Source organism: Protopterus annectens, chromosome 9.part0, assembly GCF_019279795.1.
Source record: "Protopterus annectens isolate FY-2018-M chromosome 9.part0, PAN1.0, whole genome shotgun sequence".
In the NCBI taxonomy this organism is placed as follows: Eukaryota; Metazoa; Chordata; order Ceratodontiformes; family Protopteridae; genus Protopterus; species Protopterus annectens.
In genome coordinates this window covers 1,204,939,195-1,204,966,475 of record NC_056743.1, presented here as the reverse complement: position 1 = coordinate 1,204,966,475, position 27,281 = coordinate 1,204,939,195, and the positions used below count along the sequence as shown (strand labels likewise).

The window sequence follows — 27,281 nt, the reverse complement described above, 5'->3', positions numbered from 1 at the left end:
ATACTAGTAGTCCATTTTTATATTTCTGCAGTGTGTAATGCATGGAAAAAATGAATGTGAGAGTCAGTGCAGTAATAAAGGACTTGCTGTACTTTGGTTGTTTTAACTTATATTACAGTAATGTGTGCAAAACTGGGTGTTTTTCTGATGACTTAAGTAAATTAATTTGAAAGTAAACTCTCTACTTTTATGCCGTTAGGGAAATTGCTGACTAATGAGCATGAGTCAGGATTAGGTGTGACATGGTTATGAAATCATGGATGATTTCCTTAGCTGGTAAAGGGGCTGAAAGACACATGCGGCATAATGCCTGCGGTGTGCACATTAAACCACATTTAGAGGTTTCACGGAAGAATGGAAGGTGAGTGCAATGACATCATCCTCCACTAGAATCCATGCTCTGGCTATTGCAGAAGCCAGTTGACTCATTAATATGTAGGGAAACTTCTCTTGCTAATTAGCTTCTCTGTACGTCTGCCTTTTGTTAGAGGTTTCATCAGCTTCTTCATTACAGATTTTTGCACATGGTAGTGAATCTTTGTATTAGACCATATTGCTACACTGTCAGTTTTGCTTTAATCTCCTAAATTACTGTTGTGTTATAAGTGATCTGGTTGCATCTTAACAGATTTCTTGTACTAGCCTCAAGTATCTTATCTGTATACAGTAATATTTTATAATGTTTTACTGTTCTAATGATCTCTTCCTGTTTTCAAATGTTTTGGCAAATGTTATTGCCTTCTGGGTTTGATTAGAGTATCTGTACTCAGTACCGGAACTGCCTTTCTTGCATGGGAATGGAGATTGCTTTAGTATGTGGGAAATAATTTACGTGGCTTGGCATTTCTTTTTATAGAATGTGTCAGTTTGCCAATTTCTTATGTTTCAGAGCTGTCAGCTTAGTAATGTTTCCTTTTATAGGATGATTTCTACAGGATATTATGTACCTAAGAAGTAAACAAAGTTTGTAGGTATGACACTTCTTGTGCAGTGCTTTTTCTTTTATTTGACCCAAGCTAAATGTAACACTATTGTTGGGCAGCTGTTACAACTTAAGGTAAATTTTTTTCTTCAGTTTAGACTGTCACTTTTCACAAAAAATGTTTTTATACCTCTGGTAGTCTCATTTTTATAGAAAGAGGAATCCTCTTTATTTTATGGTTAAAAAAATGTGGTGGATTTTTTGCTTACGGTTTGCAACATGATTTTTACTAAGTGCACTCTGTCACCGGGTGATACTCTACCAGAGATGATATGTAACATCTTTTGTGTATGCTTATTGACTGGGGGCTGGGGGCTTCACACGTGGTGTATGCTTTGCTTGCATCATAGTTGATTTGTGATGTTCTTGGAATTGGTCTTCTCTATGTCTAGTAGTCTGCTTTCAGATGTCTTCATAAAACAATTAGTGTCATTTGGCTGTTGATTCATATTTTGGCTGGGTAACATCTCAGTGAATCGGTTACCACCAGAATCCCACGGATAATCAGTTGATGGGGGGTGAGAGGCAGTATTCAGTATCTCTCAACTTTGGACAGAGATCTGTATAAGGAGCCTCACATCTGGTAGAAGTAAAATGTAAGTCTTGCCAGTTAGGAGATTCTGCACAGGCAGTGTGCTGCAGACATATAGGCACCACATATGTGCCCTTCACTTATTATTGTACATGCCTTTACAAAATGCCATGGCTGTGCTTTCGTAACATCTCAGTATTCTGCATCTGAAACCTGACATTTGATTAGGCTGTATGGATAGAGTGCCAAGTCTATGCAGTAGGTCTGCTTCCTTATTTTACTCTACATTCTTTGGCAATCTGTCTTCTTTTCCAGTTTCACAAATTTCACAACACTGTAAACATTATTTTGTGCTGATGAGAGTGGAGCCCTTCTGTTAAGCACTGAATTACTTGTAGTCACCACTGTCCCTTTTTTAGTATGAACAGTTAGAATATTGATGTTTCTCCTCACTACTGAGGTGATTACCTTGTGGAGAGTTACCATATTTGTCAGTGTGAGTGGGGAAGCTGGGTGAGCTGAATCTGTATCCAGCACATTTCTGCAGGACAAGTTTGAATTATGCTTTTGGTATTCAGCATGTTTCCTGTAATCGGAGCTAAAGGGGCTCACTCTGAAAAAGAAGTCTGCTGTTAAACAATTCCAGTTTCATCCCCTAGATTGAGGGAAATGGGATGAATATAGAACTTCTAAAGGGAGTAGCCAGAGTCCTATAGTTAACTGGTGCCTAGTGAGCTCCGTATGTGGAGGTTTACCACTAGTAAAAATCCTGTCAAAACATGGCTTCCATTCCTGTTATGGTGCGTTTGAAAAATAATCCAGACCAGAAGCTGGTGTCATTGAACTTTTTACTCATCTGAGATAAGTGATTTTGTCTTACAGTAGGCTTCTTCAGCATAAGCAATCCAGCAGTGCAGCTATAGGTGAAACAACCTAAACTGCATACAGACAATGTTAACACTTTTGTACAACATTTCATCTCTCGCATACAGCATATAACATCATTATTTATGTACTGTCACATTTGCATTCTGGTTGTACCTCTGCATGGCTAGATTGTTTGTTTGTTTGTGTTTTTCGGCTTTTCCCGGTTAGGGGTCGCCACAGCTTGCCAGGCCTGACGTACAACCTTCAACGAAGGTAAGCCCATTCATGCATGTCTCCACACAAGACGCTCTAGCTGAGAATCAAACTGGACAGCGTCTTACTGTGAGGCGACAACGCTACCTCAGCACCACCACCGTGGTCCCTCTGCATGGCTAGATACTAGACATTAAACTATGTAAAGTGACATGGTACTTGCTATGAAATCTTATACAGGGAGTTTAGTCTTTGCATTTCCTGCTACTTGCGCCTTTTATCCATAAATGCTTTAGGAGACAGCCCAGATATGAATATATGCATCCACACCCACTGACCAATGTGGGTTGTAAAGAGATTTAGGGATCTGCGTTGTTAGTCATAGAGGGGGAACTTACTCCTTAGGTATGGGATCCTTTGGGGAGAGGGAGATCTCTATCTTGCGAACATGGTCTGATTATGTCAGTGTGGATTCAGATCCTTAAAGCAGGTATTGATAGCATTGCCAGCTTTCTGAATATGTAAGAAGTAAAGCAGAAATGGGTCCTTAGTAGAGTAGGCCAGGCAGAGGATGCTGTGAAGATGTCTATAAGAGAATGAATAAAGTGACAGGGCTTATAGGTGCCTTGTATAACCTAGGCTCAACGTGAGATTTTCTTGATTAGAAAATGTGCTTTTTCAAGTTAAACAGTATGTTTGGATTGGCACTTGCTTGTGGACATCGTATTCTGTTACGTGGCTAATTAGTGAGGAGTACAGAGGGCAATGACTTCTTTACCTCCAGAGGATATACCTCCAATAGTTAGCTGGGCTATGTAGAAAGATTTCTCAGCAGTAGTTGATGCGTAGTAGTCAAAAGAAAGCTCATTGCAGGGGCATTCTTGTTTTCCAGAGGTTGTAGTGCTGCTTTTTTTTTTTTTTTTTTTTGCACTGAACTAGAGACCTTGATCTTGACATCCTGTCCCACAAGAGGTCATGTTATGTTACAGGGCTTGATAACATGACCTCTTGTGAGACAGGATATGTTGCAGGGTTTAACTGTCAGCTGCAACATCGAGTTTGCAGTTGAGAAATCTTTGTCAGCCAAGAAAGTCTTGATGTCATCTCGGATAGCAAAATAGTACATGACAGACCGGAATAAACCTGATACAGAGTTCTTTGGGATGCCACTGGTAAAAAGCCAAATTTTATTTTATTTTTTATTTACTTTCATTTACCTTTTTAAGTTTACCGATTCACTCGACATGACCATCCTTTCATAAAGCCAGACTGGTCTGGACTAAGAGATTATAGGCTATCAGTATAATTTTTGATTTGTGATTTTGTTTTATAAGTTTCTAACTTGTTTGGGTCAAAGTGTTAGCTACCCAAGAAAGAGTGGTAGTTATTCTGTGGCAAGGAGTACGTTGTTACTATATCTGAGAAGTAGGCATTATTGTCTGAAGCCTGTTTTTCTGTTTGTTCTTTCATTTTCTCTGGCTTGATAACCTGTGCTTGGTGCTGTCTATAGTGTTAATTTAAAGATTTCAGAGAGCTGTCTACAGAACATGAGCTAAAATTACTGAAGTTGGCATTTGGACTCATTTCTCATCTAAAGAACAGCAAGGTACTTGATTCCAGTTTCACTTATAGTCAGTCATTTCTACAGTTTATTTGCTATTTTATTCAGTTTTACTTTACATTTGTACTGTCTCGATAAGGTAACTGTTCTGCTGTGTTTATACCATTGCCAGACTGTTACTGCATTGCTGTTATTGCTGGAATCTTATTAGTGTTCTCTGCTTCTCTTACTTCCTCTTTATTTTACTGTTATTTTATAAGGTTCCAGCTAGTTTTGGTCAAAGTGTTGGCTATCTAAGAGACAGTGGTGGCTGTTCTATGACAGGGAATGAATCATAACCCTGTGTAATAGATAGTCACAGGCAATTCCATATTCAGTTTCTGTATAAATAGCCCCAGTCTCAGTCTCACACTCATTGTATTCATATACTTTCTGTAGAAGTAGATTTTAGTGAAGTACTAATTGTAAATGCTTAGGAACTTTATTATTTATTCTCCTTCTATAAGTGCAACAACGAATAATCTATAAATTAATTCTTAGTCACACCAATGTATATTTAGAAACTATATTATTTTATTGAAATTACTAAATGCTCACATATTTGTATTTCAGTCAACTAAATACTCAAGTATTTCTCCAATCTCTTGGAGTAAAATGGGAGGTTTGTCAGCTTGCCACCCTTCACTTGCCAGCAACATACCACTTGGTATACTGAGTCAGTGTAAAAACTGTCCAGTGCTGACAAAGAATGAATTATTGCTTAGCTTGTCATTGTCTGAATGTGAGAGATGCAAGTATTTAACCAAATTGGAGGCCTCTCCCACTGACAGACACAGCCTGTGAGCAACATACACCACCATAGCTCCCCAGAAAAACACACCGCAAACTATCACATGCTGATGCTTTAAGAATGTTTTAGCCCAAGCCTCCATGATCCATTAAGACTAGAGCTCAGCTTAAATGAAACACTAGAACACATATTAGCATGCCCATAGTAAAGGGTCGTCAAGTAGTAAATCAGTCCAAATCCAGTGCACCAAAACACCCTTTTCACAAAGGTGTAGTAGTGATTGGTAACTCCATTGTTAGGCACACTGACTCTGCTCTCACAAGGCTGGACAAACATAGGATGACAGAGATTCGTTTTTTGTTTTTCAGGACCCAAAATCTCCCAACATCTCAATTGCTGTAATGACCATACCTCTCAACCTGGAAGCATCAAAAATCTGGAGAAAGGCCCATGAAAAGTAGGTACAACTGGCCAAAAACCTGGATGCTGATTAACATAAAATTTGCATACATAATTATGTAACCCCACTCGCTTCAATGGAATTGCGAGATATCAACATTCAAACGCAACTTGAAGAAATGTTAAACAGCACAAAATATAACCAGAACAACAGTTTTTATTTATATTAACATTTGAACTTTTATCAAACTTTGAACTTGTATAAAACCAAAATATGCGTCAAAAGGCACAAAGCCAAACCTATTTGAGATATTTCCATTTATAAGACATTAAAGTCTGTGAACCAGCTCAACCTTTACTAGCAAAACTAAATACAACCCTAGCTGAGTTACTACATATGGGATATTATCTAATCCCTTTCAATACAACATCTGGAGAAGACATGCTCTGATGCATCACAAAGCACCTGATGCTTTGGGAAAGGAGTAAAAGAAATCTCGCTGAAAAGTATATGTTCCTTATTTTAAAGTAGACTAGGGGAGCTGTCTGTTAATGAAGCCACCAAAACTCCCTGACATCTGTCAGAAACACTCTGCATGTAGTTATGCAGCAGGAGGGAGTCATGTACCGGTCTTCAGCTCCTGAGTGAGTCAGTCTTATCAGTCCTCTTTAATTATGAGTTTGCACTACGTACTACTGACAGAGATCCACATTTAGCACCCAGGTGAAAGGACAGCATTCCTGCAAGCATACCTCTGCAGTGTCATGATTTTTAGCTCATATTTTTGATCTGTTCCTCATTAAATGTGTGGTTTTCTGGTGCTTGTGCATATCTGAACATACTGTTGAAGGGATTAGTGAGGGAAGTGTTTCATTTTGGTGCTTGGACCTCCTGCTGACGGGATCAATATTGAGAGTGTCTCATTTTGGTGCTTGTGTGTACTTGGACAAGCTACTGAATTGGTTGCTGGGGGAAATAATTAATTTGTGTCAGTGAAGCGCTTGTGCTTACTTGGACAAACTACGGAAGGGATGGCTGCAGGCAAGTGTGTGGATTGTAACTCATATATGAAAGGTGAAGCACCACATTTAACTAGGGATGTGTGGGCAGCATGGATACTTGACTGTGAATTGCAAGAAAGCACACAATTCAGGAATATGGACCAAGTCTTGGAGTTGTTGCATCATAAACTATTGCTTATCTAGAAGACTCCAGGTATAGTGAACCGTCATAAATGAGAACCTACGTGATTGAGATGCCCTTGTTCCACCCAAGACTCTCACATGTGTGAATTGTGGAGTAAAATGGGTAAAACAACCTGAAATCTATGGGATAGGAATTTATTAACTTATTTATTGACATTTAATTATCAGGAACGTCCGACTCAGTAGGTGCCCATTTTCTCTGCTGTCTGCACTTACTGCTAGATTCTTTGTTCTGGTGGTTTATATCACTGTCTTAGGGAACTCATAAAGCTTAATGTTGATGTCCTGGTCTCTGCAAAATGTCAGCTAAGCAGTCAAAATGAAGAAAAGCAATAATGTTTCATGAACAAGAAATAATTTGTCATAGAGCTTAGTTGAAATTACTAGAAAATTTTAAACTAATACAATAGAATAGTGTTGGTCTGTTCTTCAAACTAAATGTTTTTCTAACTTATTTTTTATTTAACAAAAAAGTATAGTTTGTGGATGACATGAACTTGTGGCCCACCAAAAAATCCTTGGTGTTCTTTGTAGTCCTCGTGCTTCTTTGAGTTTGAGACAACTGATCTAAACAAAATCGAACTTCAAGAATAAACCATTCTGGAGTAGCCCATATGCATAAATAAAAAATGCAGTAAAAAGCTTCTTAAAATATATCACAAAACACCCCGCAAGTTAAGATCAGCATTAAGAAATTATCAAAAGAACTGAAAAACACCATCAGGAAATCGAAGGCAGGCGATGAATTTAGATTAGCATCAGGACCTAAAGTCAGCTACAAATTCTCCTTTAGTTCCTTCAGAAAACAAAGAAATGACGCCCAACATTGCTCAGAACTTACTCAGAGTGGCACTGCCTACTCAGATCCAATGGATATTGCTAAAATATTGGCAGAGAAATTCAGAGCAAATTTCTCCTCCTAGACAGCTATACAAAGCCCACATATCCACAATGTTATACCCAAAGAACATTTACTAAAGGCACATTCCCCCAAAAAGATTAATTCTCCATGAGACTTGATATACATGGCTAGCTTCCATGGGACTCTGTGATATACATGGCTAGCTTCCATGGGACTCGATGATATACATGGCTAGCTTCCTTGGGACTCAATGATACACATGGCTAGCTTCCATGGGACTCGATGATATACATGGCTAGCTTCCTTGGGACTCAATGATGTACATGGCTAGCTTCCTTGGGACTCAATGATGTACATGGCTAGCTTTCATGGGACTCGATGATATACATGGCTAGCTTCCATGAGAGTTGAAGATATACATGGCTAGCTTCCATGAGAGTTGATGATATACATGGCTAGCTTCCATGGGAGTTGATGATGTACATAGCTAGCTATTGAACAGCACAAAACATGCACTAGTGGACCCCCTCGTACAGCTATTCAGCCTGACTAACTACAAGCTTTGTCCAAAAGGTATGGTGTACAGCTGTTGTGAAACCACTTCACAAGGGCCCCTACCACAAACTCTGGAAATTATAGATCCATTAGCCTGATGAGTCCCATATGCAAGGCCATGGAATGTGTCATAACTGGCCTAATTAACTATGATATCCAAAATTCAACAATACTTGACCCTAGGCAGTTTCTTTGGTAAGGCTGGATCCTGTCTCATGAATATGGTAAACTTCTCTGAGAAGGTAAAACAAGCAGTGGATAGTGGTCATACTGTCCATACAGTATACATCAACCTTGCTAAAGCATAATGTAATTAGCAAGCTAAACAACTTCCAAATTAATCCCTTTGTAGTTAGGTGATGTCAAATTGGATAAGAAAAGGAACCCACATAGTGCAGGTGACAGGTACATCTTCAGAGCATGCAAGTTCCTCAGGAATCTGTGTTGGGACCTGCAGTATATGACATCTACTTTGCATATCCCCAAATTACATATGCAGATCTCTGAATAACAATATTTGCAGATGACTGTAAACTGGATGTCATTATCAAGCCCCCCTCTTACATACAGAAGCACCAGGTTGAACTTCTACATGTCAATAACTAGTGCTTAAAAACAGACTAAAATTAAATTTTAAAACGTGCAATATTGCCACATTCAGGAAACATTCTTTCCACCCAACTTATAGTATAGATGTCACCCCACTCCAAAATGAAAGTGTTCTTTGAGACTGGAAAACTGGTAGATAATTCCCTCTCCTTTTACCATCATGTTGCAACAGTCATTAGGAAATCCTTTAGATCCAAAGAAGTCCTTGCCCATCTATATTCTACATTGATTAGACCTATTATCAAATGCAATTTGCCATTTTGAAAAGATCCAAAAGATTCATAAATAAAAAGATGACAAGCTTAAGACACCTGAGCTACCAGGTGAGACTGAAAGTCCTGCCTGTATATTCAGTGTTCTATAGACTCCTAAGGAGTGATCTGTGTCTTGTCTTTTGGGTTAATAGGGATCCAGTAGTCCAATACCTGTTGTGTCTCCAGAAATCAAACCGTCTTGCAAACACCAAGAGCAGGGATCTGAACCTAATTCATCAAATAAACAAATACTATTAGAGATACTGATTCATCATGTAATGCCTACCCCTTCTCTGGAGCAAACCTTCACTTCAAATTATCAATGTGACACACCTTTTTCCCTCATAAAGGGGCTAGACAATTGGATGGGTATTATAAATTCACCCATGGCATGACTGACTTGTGGCTTCTTGAAAAAGGTGGTAAGGTTATGAGGGTGAGTGTAGGTAAGGAATAAATGGCTACAGGGTCTATTTGCCTTGTGCATTCTAGGGTTCTAGGATTTATTATGTCAATATCATTATTTATGATTTACATAGTGATATGTTCCATTACTTAACAAATAATAGTGTTGAGACTAATTGGTTTATAGTTTCCAAGGTTAGTGATGGGCCATCCTTCTGTAGTCATACCATTGTGGTCATTCTCCAAGCTTCAGGTACATGTCCTATGGAAAAGCTCAGACTTAATAAAATTAAAAAAGGCTTTCATGAAACCTATAGGAGACAGCATAATATGTTCTCCAGGCTCATAGAGCTAGTGATTTTGGTTTTGGAGAGGGCAGTTAGGACCTGTTGATGGGCAGTTGTATGGAGAGTGACAAGGAGTGGAGAATGGGGAGAAGTTGAACTAAATTTAACTGCAAGTATATTGGCTATGTCTTCAGGGTTAGAGTAGGTGGTGCTGTTTGAGATCAACTCAGCACAATGTTGAGTATTATTTCTGAAATTCCTAGCATAACAAATGAAGGCCGCATGGCTGTCTTTGTAAAAGGTGGCAGTATTGAGTTTGTACTTAGCTTTACAAGCTTTGATCTTGCATCAGATTATCTGCTGACCTTTTTGAAATCAATAATGGAACAGAGGCATTTGAGTTTACTCCTTAGTACAAGAAATTGTTTCCTTTTGCTGTAGAGTTTGTTTATGCTGAGGTTCCACCACGTGTTTGATGTCCTTCTGTTCAATGTTGCAGTATTCTTTACATGTGGGTCATCTTCTGCCCAACAACCCAACATCTGGCCTGTATACCAAAGCTTATAGCCCCACCAGTATGTGTGATGTCACACTTATGCTCTGACATCATCAACCATAAGGACGTCTGCACAAATTATCCTCTGAACTTTTCTGCCACCATTCGGAAGGTTGACTCCTACATACGGTCATGTGTTGCTGCTAGCTTCAGATAAGTACCCCACTGGGGATTTATTTTCTTGCTACTGCTGTTTGTTTTTGTTCATGTCATCCAGGAAGGGCAAATCTAGGTGTGGAAGGCAGATTCCACATAAAGATAGCCATGACCTCTGTCTTTTCTGCTTAGGGCCTAGTCATAGTTCTTTCCTGTTCATTTGTCAGGCCTTTGTGCCTAAGACTTAGTGTAGCCATCTTTCAGCTTTAAATCTTTACAATGAGAATCAGTGGCTTAAATGTCTGGCTAAAGACATTGTGGAGGGTTCTATGGGTCCTTTGGCAGAGCTGAATTTGAAGAGAAAGATAAGCAAGCAAAAACCTGAAACCTCTTCAGCTGCGCCTTCTACCTCTGACGTACCCCTTGAGGTCAGTGAAGACATGTTCGTACAGCCAGAGGTCAGGTCCACTTCTTTGGCAGGTACCTCTGTGGAAGCCACCAAGGGTTCAGATTGTAGCACATCCGAGGCTTTGCAGACCTCCATTTCATTTGACATGGGGGAACCGTGGCTTGTTGTGCTGGAGGACTCTGGCGATATTACTGCCGTTCCATCTAGGGATCCTCCTTTGTCTATGCCGGACATTAGGCCTCCGTCAGGTTCTCCTTGTTTGTCTCCACATACAGAAAGACATGTAAAGAAAAATCAGGAAACTAAACATCCCAGCATCCCTACTACTCCTCAGTCTGATTGAGATGCCTTTTCCCAGGCTTAAGGACTTAATGGCCTTGAAGCCTTCTTCCACTCTCCCTCTTCCTGCCTTCACTTCCTCTCCTGTATAGGCTGATGGGTCTCAGGTTCTTTCCTCTGACTCTGAGGATTCCTCCTCTGGAATATGCATCTCCTGAGGAAGAATCTAATGGGGGGGGGGGGGGTTTCCTCAGTGAAAGGAATTTATTTTGGGGAAGCCGTTAATAAGATGAGGGAGTTCTTCCAATGAGATTGTTCCCAAATTTCTGATGAAAAAAAGTGGTATTATGAACTTCTACAAATGGAGGCTCTCCCTCTCCCTCTGCAGTTCCTCCATTCCTTCCAGCTTTCCTGGATGCTTTTGCTTTCTCATATAAATGTCCTGACTCCCAGGTCCCTGCTCCCAAGAGACCTGATAGATTTTATAAAGTACCACTTGACTGCAAGTTTTTGTATAAGTATCCCTGTGCTGATCCTCCATTGCCTCTGATAAATCTTCTTGCTTGTGTCCCTCTGCCAAGCTTCTTCCTTCTTATAAGGAAAGCAAAATTCTTGAGAGACTAGGTAAGAAGATACATACTTCTTCCACTGTGGCTGTTAGAGCAATTAATTACCAGACACATATGTCTAGGTATTCTTTGACCTTGCCTTCTCAAGCTTCACAGGCTTTTGCTCAGGTACCAGATTCTGAAGTTAAATAACAGATTCTCTCTGTTTTGTCTCACCTCCTCAGGTAGCTAGACATTCCATCAAGTGCAGCTGTGATGCTGTACAAGCATCATCCAGGGTTGCTGCTTCTGCCTCTGTGCTTAGAAGGCATTCATGCTTGAGGCTTCAATACGTACTTGATAATATAAAAGCAAAGTTACTTGATGCACCTCTGGACAAGTCTGTCCTTTTTGGTTTGGCAGCTGCAAGAGCTATTTAAGATTCTGCAAGAAAAAGGAAAGGTGGTCCAAGACTTGAAACACTTGTTTGTCTGTCCATTTCACAAATTCCTTAGGAACTTCCCTGCCAAAACATTCTTTGTTAGGAGGCCTGCTTGTTCTCCCTCTGCTTCTTCATCTTCTTCTAGGTCTAAGAAGTCTACTAGGAGAACCCTCAGTCGAAAACTTCTGCTTCTGCTCCTCCAACTCAGCAGCTCTTTCAGGCCAGGCCCAGCACTCTATGACAACAAAATCTCTCTTCCAAGGCATACGTCTTTCTCTTCACCTCTTTCCTTTCCAGAGTGGGTGAGGATCACTCACAACGCATGGGTTCTTTCCATCGTCTAACAAGGATACGTTATGACTTGGAAGACTCTCCCTCCTTTCATGGGGACTCCTCAGCCCCTTTCTTGTCAACTGCCACTGTTCCCACAGCTCCTATCTCAGCTGATTTCTCAAAGTACTATTCAGACTATGCATCTAGATCAGAGAGGCATGGGGTTTTACTCAAGAATGTTTCTGGTTTCAAGAAAGGATGGTCCTTGGAGACCAATTCTAGACTTCTCCCACTTAAACACTTTCCTGGAAGTCCCTTCTTTCCAGATGTTGTCCCTTCAGACACTTTTCCCCTGATTTCTCCTCCATCTTTCATGGCTTCTCTGGATCTCAAGGATGCTTACCTGAATATCCCCATTCACCCTCAATGCAGGAAATGTTATGTTTCTCAGTGAGTTCTTTGCATTTTCAGTTCTCTGCCTTGTCCTTTGGCCTTTCCACTGTCCCAAGAGTTTTCGCAAAGTGCTTGGCTCTGTCACTGCTTTCATGAGGGTTCGCAAGGTTCATTTTATCTCTATCTAGATCTTTTTCTAGACAACAATTCAGATCACTTTTCTCAAATCCTTGTGCAGGCCATTCATCTCCTTCAGGGCCTAGGGTTTACAGTAAATTTCAAGAAATCCAGTGTGACACCGTGGCAGGATCACATCTTCTTAGGATGCAGGTTCAGAACAGACCTGATAGTTTTCCTGCCAGCAGACACGATTCTGTCTTACTGCCTTCATGCCTTCTGTCTCTTCCTTCCTTCCATCTCAGCCAGGGTATTCCTTAGACTTCTCGGATTCATGGCTTCCACAATTCCCATCCTGCAAGTTTAAAATATAACCATAACCTTAGATGTTCTTCTCTTCTATGTTTCAGTATTCTGTCCCTCTTGCCTTCCCCCTGTAATGTGTCCCTTCCTTTGGACGACTCCTTGTTTGCCTTAAGACAGTTGTTCCTCTTGGGGCTTGGATGGTACGTGTGGACGTCCTTTTATGGCTGACATTGTCAGAGCATACATCCCAACGTCCATGTACTGGCAGCGGATATAAGATTTTGTAAACGGGCCAGATGTCAGGTTGTTGGGGGGAGGACCACCCATATGTAAAGAATACTGCAACATAGAAGAGAAGGACATCTAAGGTTATGGTAAGATTTTACACGACTATTCTTTCTTAATCTTGCCATTGCCATCATATGTGTGGAAGATGGGACCAGAGTCTTCAGCGTAGGCATTGAGGTGGGAGTAAAGGTCACTGGCATAAGCATCTGTTTCTGTTGTGTGGTCACTGACCCTGGAAGATGGGCGCAGTCATGTGCTGTGTTCTTAGTGAAAATGTGATGTCCTGCTGGATTGATTTGATATTGCAAATTGAGACTAGATGTGAATAGACACTGGGTACGTTAGCACAAATCAGGATATTGGAGCCCATAGTGGGACAGGAAACTGTTTCATAAAGGGAATTGTCATTAAAGAAGATAAGAAACCATTGTACATATTTGTTGTTAGTGGTGTAGGTTTTCTAGTTTATGGGCATGTAGCTAAGAATCACCCAAGATGATAATGATTGTTTAAATGATTAAGGGTGGTTATTATAGCTGGAGACATGGATGTGGTTCCATAATTTGCAGTGATATGACAGTCTGACTTGTGTATTGACACTAAGATATCTAGAAGTTCAGTCTCATTGTCTTACTGGGTTTACTGTGAGGTAATGGTATTGCTGATGAAGACAGAAACTCTCAACATCAACAGAGTATTTGAACAGATTATAATAGCGAAACCCAAACAAAAAAGAAATGTTACAACACTGGAATCAAATTTCTGTAATTATGCAGTTATGTACATGCTCAGGGGATAGAAGGGCCTCAAGGGTGGGCATTTTTTGGTTTACACTTATACCATTGAACAATACCAGATTAATGGAGGCTTGATTTGGATTTGCTGAACTGCACAATACCAGGACGGAACAAAACCTCTATTTATACACATAATTGTTGTAGAAATTAATAAACAGTCATTCACACTTGACAACTCTTTCCAAAAACTCATTATTAAAGTTAACTAGTCAATTTTTAAACCATTTCCAAAATAATTTCCACTAACAAAATGCAGTTGCAAACAATGTAGTGGGAATATTGTGTTTTCACAGCATAGGATACAGCATCTCTGCATGAGGCATCATTACATCAAACCTTTCCACCTCTTGGTACAAGAAATCTGGGCAGATCCAAAAATAATGGGACGACAAATGCCCCAAAATAGAGAGAGATTATAAATATTGCTCTTGTAAACTTAGAAAGTTGCTAGAATAACAGGTTACTTGTGTTTTTCATGCAGAAGTTTTTTTAGAAAGTATGTGTATGTTTCTTTAATACAAATTAAAGTTATTAAAAATGTGATGGCTTTTAGGATTCTTATTGGTTTACATGTTTTATAAAATGAATGTGTGTTTTAAATTATCTTATTCTGAAGAAGTCAGTTTTATTTGACGAAAGTGAAGAATAAATCTGTGATACGCTAAAGAGTTGCTTCCTGGCTTTTGACTCACTTGCCGTGGAGTAGTGTTTTTTTGTTTGCTGGTTTTTAGTTGCCACTGTTGGGTAAATTGTTTTGTGTTTGAGTTGATTACTTTTATACACCCAGATGGCAAGTGGAGGACCAATGAATTATTGGATGTTACGTTACATTCAACACCTGAAAGTCGTGATGAGAATATTCCTCAACTACTCCTTGAGACAATGGTAAGATACAGAAGGGCTTTAACCAACTGAAGAAATCAGAAAAAGAACATGAAACGTGGAGTTTGGATGATGATGGGAGAACAATTATAGAAAGTTTTCTACTCCTGGAATAGTTCTTCGTGGTGAGAAGTTTGATTCGTATAAAGACGTTAACTCAGTCTTAAATTTTCATTGGGACCCATTCAGAGTGTCTAAGGTAAATACTTCCAAGTTAGAAATTAAAGAACTGTTTAGTGAATTTGAAAAGAGCCTTAAATGTAGGGCTCTTTGTAATAGAAGATTTTGAACGCTGTATTGACCTTAGTATAGTCCCAAAGAGGTTATGTTTTTTTAAATGCCCAAATAGCTCTGACCTGTTTTTTCTAACCCTCATTGACTTTTTTTATTCAAACAGGGTTAGAATTTTTGAAACTCTTAGTTAAGAATAATCGGCGGAAGACAACCCAAGCTATATAAAAAGGGGTAAAAGAAAAGATTGTTAAATCGGATGAGAAAATTTGACAGTTATTTGGTTGCTCGGACATGAAGTTGGAATATGATAATATACTACAAAACATTGAACATTTTGAAAAGACAGTTATTTTGAGAAAGACCAAAAAACTGCAAAGGGATATTACTACCTATAAGAATAACATAGATTATTCTCATTTTGATTTGTTATCCAAAAGGAATCAGATTACTGCCCCTTCCAATAAACATGGTCCTTTTTAAAATCTTGTAAAAGATCCATGAGTTTATTCAAAAGTGTCAGAAGAGGATCCACCCACCCCTTTAGTGAGTGCACATCATGATGTCATCGCGGAGAAGATATCCTTTCAAACCAACGATAGCAAACCAAAAGAGAGTGAAAAAGCTCATTTTTCTGAATTCTCATTGTATCTCTCTAGTAGCAATGCGATTAGTGAGAATTTAGGGGCTGTTCTGAAGACTTATTTTCAGGGACGGATGAAAGGACAGCAGAATTATTGGACTACTAGAACTCGAGGGTTCAAGAGATTGGATTTGTTAATGGACACTTAGTGAGTGCATCTAATAGAATTTTCAAATTGTCTAACATTGAGCTGCAAGATGAACATGTTAAATTACCAAAATTGTGTCTACATTTCATTCCTGCATGTAGAGCTGATGTCTCTAGGTCCTAGGACATTATTAAATGTAAAACAGTTTGCCAGAAAATTAAACTAAAGTTTGCATTAAATGATGTTAATTTAACTCTTTACAAGTTTATAAAACTTTTGTTGTTTAATTCTACATTAAGTAATACTCTTAAGAGTATTTGAAAAGACTTGTGAAAAAAGATAAGTCCATTAAGTCACAAAAGTGAAAATTGTTGTTATAATATGAATAAGTTTGAAAAGGCTGCCTTGAAAGATATTGGAAATAATAAAACATTAAGATTTATGAAAACTGATAGGGGTGGGGGAGCCTTGTGGTTATGGACCAAACAGCCTATATTTCAGCTATGGAAAAATGTTAAGTGTTGAAAGTGAGTATTCCTTAGTATCGATTGAAATGCATAAATGTTTTAAGAAAAATAGAATAATTTCTTTATGCCAGTTTAATGGAAGGAATGTTAGATATGGATTTGTATAACTGTCTTCTTATAGAAAATCCAACTATAGGCATATTGTTTGGAATACAATAATTTATAAAAAAACCTGGGGAACCCACCCTTTAGACCCATTGTATCTGTACCTTATTGGGTTCCTATTGAATTGTCGACAGCTTAGGTTGTCGAATGCTTAATCATCGACACCTAAGCATTGAAAGTTTACAATAGCGAATGGCCACATCATCGAATTCTTTCCTCTGAAAAGAATTTGTGTGGCCGTTATTGGGGATTTGCCCTTTCCCTGATGTAGAGCGATCTCATAGTTGGTATATTTAGATGGGGGGGGGGGCAAAGCCCCCCACTATGTTTGGGTCTATTTATTTTGTTTACGGAAGGCCACTCAAATTCTTTCCCGAGGAAAGAATTTAATGATGTGGCCATTTGCTACTGTTAGCTTTCAGTATTTAGGTGTCAGTGTTTTAGGAGTGACAACCTAAGCTGTCGATGTTATGATACAGACGCACCTAATTATGCTACAGAGCAAATATTTACTTAGATGCTATAATACTGAACTCCATTATACAGACATTCGGTTCATTTATAAAGGATTCTTGGCATTTTTAGACAAGTTTAGAAATTTTAAAACCAGTTATAATTTTGACCCTGAAAGGAATTGTATCATGACCATAGACCTGTGTTCCTTATTTACCTTACCTCATGAGGAGGGGTGGAATATATGAGACAGTATTTGAATAATTTCACCAAGTTCACCAACCAAGATTTTTACTGTAATTTGCTAGAATTACTTTTGGATACAAATTATTTTGTTTTTAATAAAAAAAAATTGTTTAAGCAAATAAAAAGGATAGAGAGCATGTAGTTTTAGCTTCAATGAAGGAAGAGTATAAAACTATCATCTCTTAATTATAGACGGGTTGAAGGATGATTGTAAAGAAATTGTTGATAAGTTGAATGAGAAATCTGAATTTTTAAGGTTTACAATGGGGGAAGTAGGAATGCAAGTGAATTTTCTTGATGTTACCTTAACCTGGAATAAGGAACATAACGATTTGTAGTATCCACAGGAAAAAAATTTTTGAACAATTATCTACACTATAAATGCTGTCATCTGTTATTCATTAAAAAGAACATACCCAGGGGGCAATACATAAGGGCATCCAGGATGAGTACTTGTGATGAGGTTTTTGCACAAGTAGTAGGTCTAATTACCTCTTTATTTGAAGAAAGAGGGTATAAAAAGAACAATTTGTTTAACATTGTGGAAGAAATTAAACCCAAGAGGAATACCATGCCCCCCCCCATTTTAAGGCAATCCTTTATATCCCTAAAAGAAGATGTTCATACAATTTCTGTGGTGATAGGAATACTGTTTGTAATTTAGATATAACAGTAGATAGTCCAGCTATTAGAACATTGAAGACACTTGGAATATTTTAGAAGGGAATGTGGAACTATTTAAGGCTGTGGAAGAAGTCAGAACTTTTTATATAAAAATAGTTTTAATATTAAAACCTTTTTACAAAAGGACACAACCAAACAGATATTTCATCTAAAAACAAAAGAATGTATAAATGCAATGGGTGCAATATGTGCCAGTATATTTTAGAAGGCCCTTTTATTAACTTAGAGCATCTAAATTATATGATTCCAGTGCCAGGGGTATTTGATTGTAACCCTAGGGGACTTGTATATATTAGTACTTGCTCAAGTTGCAAAGCCTATTATGTAGGGATGACTAGTAAATGTTTGAAAGAGAGAATAAGAGAACATATCTATGCTGTTAAAAAAGGAGATGGCTATAATACTCTCTGTAAACATGCAATAGAATGTAACGGATGCAAAAAGATTTTGTTTTTTAGTCCTTGAATCAGTACCTAAGGATATACAGGGGTTAACTATAAGAATAAAAGTGAGCAACAAGAAACCTTGTGGCAATTAACATTAGGAGGAGATAAATCCCCGGGGTTAAATGATATAATCAGCATCAAATGCTTTCTTAGAGATAAAAGTGGAAAGTTACAACGACTAATTGACTTAAGTGTTTTTAATCTAGAAGGTTTTTTTTAGAAAATGTTAAATACAATTTAAGGTGATTAAATGTGATGGTTTTTAGGTTTCTTATTGGTTTACATGTTTTACCCGCAGTAGTGGTGCTGCGGTAGCGTTGTCGCCTCACAGCAAAACGTTGTCGCGTTTGATTCTCAGCTAGAATGTCTTCTGTGTGGAGGGATGCGTGAATGGGCATACCTTCGTTGAAGGTTGTGCATCAGGGCTGGTAACTCGGCATGTAAAAATCCACTACCAAACATTAGCGGACCGGAGTTCTGCTGTGGCGACCCCTAACTGGGATAAGCCGAAAGACACAACAACATTGATGTACATGTTTTATAAAATGAATGCGTGTTTTATATGATCTTATTCTGAAAGTCGTTTTTATTTGATTAAAGCAAAGAATAAATCTGTGATACGCTAAAGAGTTGTTTCCTGATTTTTGACTCACTTGCAGTGGAGTAGTGTTTGTTTTTTGCTTGTTGATTTTTAGTTGTACTATTTGGAGATATGCATGAAAAATGTATGCATCCATTAGGGGTTTTGCTATTTATGGCTCTAACCCCTCCCCTGGTTTGCTACATGTGTGCTTGCAGATGTGAGGGTGTACAAAGCCTTAAGTTGAGGGCATGCATATTATAATGCATTGTAAGCAAATGGCCTCCACTGAAAATGGGTATTACCCAGTCTGATTTTCCCAGTAAATAAAGACAAATAAATAAACTGGCCTACGCCCCATGAAGGATACCATGTGACTTGACCAGGACAAAGTGCAGTTTCAGATTTGTAATGCAAGCAAGACACCTTTCCCCTGGCACAGGTTCACGGTGCAGTGAATCAGACTGCCTCCTTCCCTGCAGGATGAATGAGCCAACATTGTTCATTCATTCCTATTCTCCCCCACCTGACTACTCCAGTGTTCCAGCTGGCAGGCAGGCAGACTCAGGTCACATGGGTCATAGTCAAGGATTTAATCCTGCAGCTGGTGGAGTCAGGTTCACTTTAGGATTATAGTGAGTAACACAATTGCAGTTGGACAGTATAACTAACTTTGTGTGTTATATCTCTACTGCTTTCATAATAGTGACTCTATGTATTCACTTTCACATTTTCAGTATTAGTGCTTGTAAATTATGGGCTGTAGGCATATTACTAGCTGGAGCTGAGAGTTGAGCATACTTCTGAGGTCAGGCCAGCTAGCAGTGTTGCCAGTGGATAAGCAGTTATACCTGTTTTCCTGCATATGATGTGCCCAAGCTCTCTGTGGCTTGGTTCTGGTTCTGTGCTGGAGGATCTGTACTTAACAGATTTGTAGTGTAATTTATATGTAATATGCTGTACTGTTGTTGTGTATAAAGTCATTTGATAAGGTAAGTCCTATCTTGATATTGCTAGAATGTTTATATATTCAGTGGCTGCTTTGTGCATTGTTGTCTAACACAAGCCATCATAATGTGCATATGGACTTCAGCAAGGGCGTTGCACCTTATGCATACTAATTATTACTGCTGCAACCATGTGAATGTCACTGTTGTATCTGGGGCCATATGCCTTCATATGATGGGCCCGGTCTCTTTGATGTAGGGCCCCATATCCATGATTGGAGATCTAAGTTTACTGTTAGAGATAATGTCAGGATCCGTATATGATGCTGCCATGCTAGGACATGGTCAGATCTCCTGTACAATGTAGCACATCCCAATACTATAGTCCTACACTGTATGGTGTAGGACAACACAACACAATACTCCTTAGATCTGTCGATATTTGATGTCGAGATATGAATTTGTGGGCATATTTCACTTCTTGTTTCATCAATTCTGTTGAGCATGAGGAGAACGCACAGATGTCCTGGAACTATCATGGCAGAGTAGTGTATATATTGTCAGTATTTATGCCTTTAATGCTTTTTATCCTGTGTTTGCTACTATTAAAGTTCATCTTTGTCCTTGTTCTCGTAGATTTCCCTTTTCAGCTACTAGCCTTTCCCATGTGGCATTGTACAAAGCATCATTTTCCCTTTGCTTTGATCAAGAGAATCATTTGCTGTAGCCACAGGTAATAACAGCTTTATAATATGTCATGGGTGGCTTTATCTGACCTGTGACAGCTGTAAGACAAAGTTCCATAAATGCTTAGGCCAGCATGTTCCAGGCACAGGCTCGGATCGCTTTGTAAAATGGCCATATGTAAGTAAACAGGGTTTTTATTTTTCTGTAATTGTACAATAATTGCTTGTGTACTGTCTGCTGATAGGGTCTGAATATCCACTGAAAGTAACATGCACTGCATGTGCTGTATTTTAGTTTATACCTTGTTGCAAAAGCACTTCATTTTGCTTACTAAGTACTGCACTTCTGCTGTACATACCACTGCTATGTTGTTAAGAAATAATCTTAAAAAATACCTCCTCACCTGCCTTTCAGGCTCCTCCTTTCCTCACTTACTCATTCTCCCACTGGATGGCTGTAACCATATTATTAAGTGGGGCTGAGAGTCAAGGAGAAGACGGACTTCAGATTTTTGTTGTCTCCCCACGTTCTCAGGCTACACACACACACACACACACACACACACACACACACACACACACACACACACACACACATTTAATGACATCAGTACAAATCTGTGTGGATGGGCAGTCTTTCATTTACTGTTTCATTTAGCAGCTGTTTTAAATTTACTTTTATGGTTTAAATGGTTTTCGGACTGTTCCATGACTGACAGTGACTGTCCAGTTTTTCAGATCTCTCTTAGAACATCCCGGTGTTGTTGGAGTAACGTGCTTTTGAGTTGTTACTAAATTTAATTAACAAATTATAAAAGCTAGTTATTAGAAAAGTGTTGTTGAACCAAGACTGATTTCTGGCTGGTATGGGATTGGCAGTTGCTGTAATTCATAAGGTCATTATAAGGCAATCCGTCAAAGCAGAGACAGTACCAGTAGAGAGTGCTCAGCAGGTTCCCAGGTATTAACACGTGAGTCGGTGTACTCATTAACTCCTACTGCTCCTCTGAATATGTCACTTGAATAAAACAGTTAATAATGACGTGCCTTGCAATGAACCAACACAGACTTTAAGCACTACATTCTGCCTAAATAGCTGAAAAATATTTGTCTGAAAGAATGAGATTTTTTTAAACATCCTGTTTTTTTAAACCCTATATTATGTTTTTGTTTAAGTAAATAGACTCAGATTACCTTGTGTACAATGCTTAAATAACTATGTTCTAAAAGATTATGGCATATTAAAGGAAACCATTAAAAGCAGACCGAGAATAAACTACTATGTGTAAGTGGTTTGAAAAACTTTGCCAGATACAAGAAAAATTAAAAAGGCAACCACTAGACCTTGGACGATAGTAAGAAATGTGGTCTGTGAAAACTATCCCATATGCAACAAAAATGAAAAATGTTATTCACCAGACCTTGGATTTCAAAAATATGAAGATCAGATTGAGAATTAACATATAGGAGCAATTAACTTGCCCTGAGTGAATGATTTATGCTGGGGGGAATAAAGGCTTGCTATAATTTTACATTACATTATAGTAACTATAATTTTACATGGTGTTTCCTGATATCGTTTGAGATCTGTAGTTTGATGTTTCTTAAAGCCTGTTCATAGTTCGATTTTATTGTTCTGTATTTGAACAGCATCTGAGGTACTGGAATAGATGTGTATTTTGCTTATTGACAAAAAATTTAAAACAGGTTGGGTGTGAAAGCCAAACAGATACATCCTAATAATTGTATTTTGAAACTGCAGTTAGCAAACCCAAGTTCTTTGACATAGGAAAACAGAATCTGAAAAGGTACTGCAGTTTGTACCTATCCTGAAGAGCCTGAAATGTCTGCCAAGAGTGAATTCAGTTTTAACCAGTAAGTTGTATAAATACGTGTATATACAAACATATAAACACACACATATTAGAAGTCCAAGTGTGAGATAGGCAGTGGCTGAATCTGTAATTCAGGAAGTAGAACCCATGAAAATGAGCTGATGACTTTTAAGCACAAGTTATTCGACAGCTTTTACTCAGTGGCCCAGGATCCAGCCTGATTTATGTACAGGAAACTTTAGATGACATTTGTAGCAAAGTATTCTAGTTTTTGTAGTTTTTCTTTCATTACGCAGCATAAAGAGATGTATTTGTGTGGCCTAACTAGTAAAGTAGGCTCTAGTTATTTCAACCCGACTTACCTTTTTGTTTTATTATTTTATTGTAGCAAAAAGCCTGCTCTTACTGGTGTATGTTTTCATTTTTCATACAGACTGTTGTGGAGATTTTACATACCACTTCAAAAAGTGAAATATGATCTCCTTCTTAATATTTCTCTGTACACGACACAGTGCAAGATACAAGGTAGTATGGTTTTACAAGAATGTCATATCAGACGTATTTAATACATTGTGAAACAAACTCAAGCTGAAAAACAATAAGCAAACAGGTACATAATCAATTTCCTATAGAACTTTCTCTCATGGGCTATATTGTGATATTCATTTGGTGTCTCAGCTGCCCTGTTCCATCCATTATCCTTCTTTAGTGACATACCCAACAACACCTATCTTAATATAACTCGCCCATACTAAAGTATTAAACAATTTATTTATGTGAGCATGCCTACTTAACCCTTTATAAGGTAAGAGAACACTTTTTGTGCCCACATATTACGGAAAATTATCATTTAGTAACAGAAATGTTAAAAATATTAATATTCTAATACAAGAAACTATTTTTAACTGTGTGGGAACAGAACTATGAACGTTTGTGGTACACAACTAGACATTTCATTAATTTCCTAGACTTGTTCATCAGAGTAGTAACCTAAGAGGGTCTGTAGATGTCAGTTACCTAAACATTAGCAATGTCTTTGAAAAATTTTCCATGGAGTTCAGTATATAAGTTAAGCAATACTAAATTGGGTCCCATGGTGACAACATGTGCTTAAAACTGGCTAGACATTAGGACAAAGTAATGATAGAAGGAGTTCCCAGTGGGGAAAGGGCACACACAAACAGTGTAATGCAGGAGTTGGTTCTTGAGATAGTTCTGTTCAGTATCTGTTTAAGTTGCACTCCAGGGGGACTAGATAGATGGTAATACTTTTTGCAGGTGACACAGATTTGCAACAGTCTTAATGCAAAAGGTGGATTGTGTAGAGTAAGAGAGAAGTTCACAAATTTTGAAAAATTGGCCAATGCGTGGCAGTTTAGATTTAATCACAAAATACTTGGCCATTTAAACAAAGGAAGCTTGGGTGGGGTGAGGTGAGATAGTAGGAATAACAAACATGGAAAGTGACCACAGTGTACTTGTACTATGAGATGATGTAAAGCAATAAGGGAAGTGTGAGAAGGCAGTAAGGTAGTCTGTGGGAATTGTGGGATGCACAGGGAGAGGTATAATCTGTACAAAAGTAGGAAGTTAGTGCTGTTCTGTACAGATAGCTGCTGAGACTGCATGCTGAGCTTAGTACTAGGGCTACCCCTGTGAAGATTCTGAGAGAATATAATATGTACAAAACTTTGCATGGCCCTTCCACTTCTCATGGTGCAAAAGGATAAAGCCCTGACTGTGATATAGTTGGCCCTTGTTTGATTAATGACACAAGTGCTGGAAGGAGCAGCCTGGGGGGGGGGATAAACGAACTCTGTCATCTTACCCATGCTGGGAGGAGGGTAAGCAGCTTAGATCCGCTGCTTGGGTGGCACCAAGCAGTAGCACTGAGTCCTACATCCACAGAGGTCAGAACTAATGAGTATGTGCTGCCAATTGATGCTGCTGTGTGTAGCAAGCACTGGAGATGATATATACACAAAAGAATATACTCATTTCCTGAGAATGGCTAGCACGTGAAGGGCTCTGTAGAGCTGGCAACAGACATGCAAGCTCCAGGGGCATAAGGGAGTCTGCCTGACTCACTCTCCATCACCCAGCCCTTGCCTTGTGACGTTATGGGCCTGGAAAACAAAAGGGCATTGGTACTCAACTTAGGAAAGGGGATGGAATAAATGTCCACTTTGAACAGGGAAGCTGGTGAGCACAGACAGAGAATGAATGCTTTTTAGGACTCCAATGCTATGATACGGGATTGGGGGGGGGGGTTGATGAGCTCTCCCTGTGTTCCCGTACTGAGCAGTGGTTGCAGGGCCATTGAGTCAGATGAGCAGATAAAAAATGCATTTGGTCTATGATATGGTATACAAAGACAGAGTGAAGTAACTTAATATGTATATCATGGAAGAAAAGAGTGGTAAGGGAATGTGACCGCAGTACATATCTCACAGGAGTTAATATTGTACAATAAACCAGCATCTTTTAGAGGAGAAACTGCTAAAGAACTGTGAGGGACACAGAAGGGCATCTCATAAATGACTGAAGATGTATTTTTTTTCTGTGGAGAGAGTTTAGGTCCATAAAATGACATTTGTTTGAACGTTATCAAATCAAAAACTGTGGTGAAGTTCAAGAAGTGGGTGTCTAAATTTAAAACAGTTTCAATAGGCAGTAGAGTGTAGAATGTCAGGAACCGCAGTTTAACCATTATGTATGAAACAAATGTTCATTACAGTGGTTATTGTGCCTTCTTTTAATAAAAGGAAGGTAAAGAAAGTCCTTTATCAGGTTTCTTTTGCCACAGCTGCCTCTTCAGAAATGTCTAAAGCAGATGGATTGCAGTTAGTGGTTATACCACACTAGCTTTCTGTTCAGCCGTGTCTTGTTTTCTTCCTCAGTCTAGTGTTACCTGTAGTTGTAGTGTAATGCCTCCTTGCTGTAAGTGAGCCACATGCTATTAAATTAAGAATTATAGCTCTGTAATTTTTGCAAGTCCTTATCTGATTATCCTTTTCCTGCTTCCTGTTATCTTCCAGGTTATTCTTCATTTTAATGTTAAAAAAAAGAAACTGTAACTGCTTCAGAAATTATGCAAAACCAGTTCCTGTATAAAAGGGAAACAGAGGGTCCCATTTTGGATTGTCCAAAATGAACAAAAGATCTAGTTCCTTTCTGGATCTCAGGGACTTCAGCAGAGAGCACATCAGAATAAAATAAAACAAGGTAAGATGTGAATATTATGCTTACAATGTGCTGTTTCTTTCCTGTAAACATGAAGCAGAGAGGCAGTAGCTTTTGATAGCAGATGACTGCTGCCTACCAGTATGTCATACTTCACCTCAAATTTTCCTCTGCACCACAATAAACAACTAGGTATTGGCAATGCACCTAAAGTGTGTGCCCATGCGCGCATACACACACACACACACACACACACACACACACACACACACACACACACGTGTGTGTGTGTGTGAGCATTATATATGTAACCCGTATGATTGCATAAAGATTTGCATGAAGACGAATCCTGCTACAGGACTTTTATGATTTCTCATTAAATGAAAAAGGAGGCTTGCTTTTCTCCATTGTTGCTGCGGCTCCTAGTTATAATAATATCTTTGCATGTAGGTGGCAAAATCCCCTGTACAGGCGCATTATTTTATTTTGAATTTGTTAACTGAGGTAGAGCACTGATATCAGACCAATTCCAATCTCAGTAGGGGTAAACGCAGTAGCTACATTTGTGGGGATTTCCACAGATAGAAAATGAACATTACCTTTATGTCACACAGTCATCTCAGAAGGTCATTTCAACCGGTGCATTATCTTCAGAGGTAAAATTTTTAAGGAAATGGTCTAAATCACACACACTTGTATGTACATATATATGCATATTGTATTGACTAATGCTTCAGCTTCTTATCCATTGGAAACTGTTCTGCATGCCATCTTTGAGGCAAAGCGGTCTTTTTGAAGCATGTGACGTTGGATGTATCATAGTGCATATGCAGTACCCAAATTCACAGTGCAGATGGGTTGATATGTGCACTACTCAAATTCACAGTGCAGATGGGTTGATATGTGCACTACTCAAATTCACAGTGCAAATGGGTTGATATGTGCACTACTCAAATTCACAGTGCAAATGGGTTGATATGTGCACTACTCAAATTCACAGTGCAGATGGGTTGATATGTGCACTACTCAAATTCACAGTGCAGATGGGTTGATATGTGCACTACTCAAATTCACAGTGCAGATGGGTTGATATGTGCACTACTCAAATTCACAGTGCAGATGGGTTGATGTGTGCACTACCCAAATTCACAGTGCAGATGGGTTGATGTGTGCACTACCCAAATTCACAGTGCAGATGGGTTGATGTGTGCACTGCCCAAATTCACAGTGCAGATGGGTTGATACGTGCGCGCACAATGTAGATGGGTTTATTTGTGGATTTGTGCAGTAACAGGCATACAGAATGGCTGTAGCAGACATTTGCATTGATTAAACACTTGGTACAGTAGAGTCATTATGTTTTATTGAGAATGGTGGCTTTACTTTGAGCTGACTGTTGTACCAGGTCTCAGTAATGGAACTTCACCTAGACTCTTTCTTTGTCATAGACTTTTTCCTTAACGCTGTGACTTTTGGAAATTTCCTCATTGACTGACACCTTAAATGCACACAAATGTGCTATATAAAAACAGTTTTCCATGCTTCATTCAGGTCCATCCATACTTCAGAATCCATTGGTTTGAGTGGGTAATATTCATAAAGTCATCAGGTTTCATTAACTCAGTATTTGGTTATTTCCTTCATTTTTTTCAGTTGTTTGTGACAGGGTCTTCCCTTTCTAGCAAATGTTAAGTATGTATGTCTGTGATAACCAAAATG

At 38.7% G+C, this 27,281-nt stretch overlaps 1 protein-coding gene across 1 annotated transcript in view; it reads left to right on the top strand.

Moving 5' to 3' along the window:
• Window positions 1–27,281, top strand: part of SLC43A3 (solute carrier family 43 member 3) — a 918,925-nt gene that overhangs the window by 228,611 nt on the left and 663,033 nt on the right. The window contains exon 2 of the mRNA XM_044084126.1: window positions 25,418–25,604. The gene's annotated coding sequence lies outside the window, so the exon portion shown is untranslated. The remainder of the gene's footprint in view (window positions 1–25,417; window positions 25,605–27,281) is intronic.